Source organism: Bidens hawaiensis, unplaced genomic scaffold (assembly GCF_021521415.1).
Source record: "Bidens hawaiensis isolate Kalapana, Puna unplaced genomic scaffold, B.hawaiensis_p1.1 tig00048463_1, whole genome shotgun sequence".
Classification (NCBI taxonomy): Eukaryota; Viridiplantae; Streptophyta; class Magnoliopsida; order Asterales; family Asteraceae; genus Bidens; species Bidens hawaiensis.
In genome coordinates, this window is record NW_027498690.1 from 93,376 (window position 1) to 94,175 (window position 800).

Consider the following 800-nt stretch of genomic DNA (forward strand, 5'->3'; position numbering starts at 1 on the left):
TCCTCTAGTGTACAAACCAGAAGTAGCTTGAATGAGCACACCTGTGTTTATACAAGCATTAAAGATACAGGTATCATGAACGAATGTTTGTACTCTTGCTTCATAAGCCAAGTCGAACCGAAGAATTATCAAATGGCTTTAAAGGACAGCTCGTGGGTCGAAGCCATGCAAGAAGAGTTGGCTCAGTTCGAAAAAATGGAAGTTTGGACTTTGGTTGAAAAACCAAAGAATGTGCATGCTATAGGCACGAAATGGGTGTTCAAGTGCAAGAGAGATGAAAAGGGGATTATCGTGAGAAATAAGGCGAGGCTGGTTGTTAAAGGTTTTAATCAACAAGAGGGTATTGACTACAATGAGGTTTTCGCTCCTGTTGCCCGGTTAGAAGCGATTAGATTGTTTTTGGCGTTTGCTGCATCTAAAAAGATGAAGGTGTTTCAGTTGGATGTGAAGAGCGCGTTTCTTAACGGGAAAGTTGATGAGGTTGTGTTTGTTGAGCAACCTCCGGGTTTTCCTGACCCAGACTTTCCGGATCACGTATACAGGTTGAGCAAGGCGTTATATGGGTTACATCAGGCACCTCGTGCCTGGTATTCAACGTTATCGGACTACTTGCTGGAAAATGGTTTTGACAGAGGATTGATTGACAGTACGCTGTTTGTGAAGAGAGAAGGATGTGACTTCTTACTGGTTCAAGTCTACGTGGATGATATCATTTTTGCTGCATCAAGAGTATCCATGTGTCAGGATTTTGAGGCTGTCATGAAGAACGATTCGAGATGAGTGCTATGGGTGAACTAACC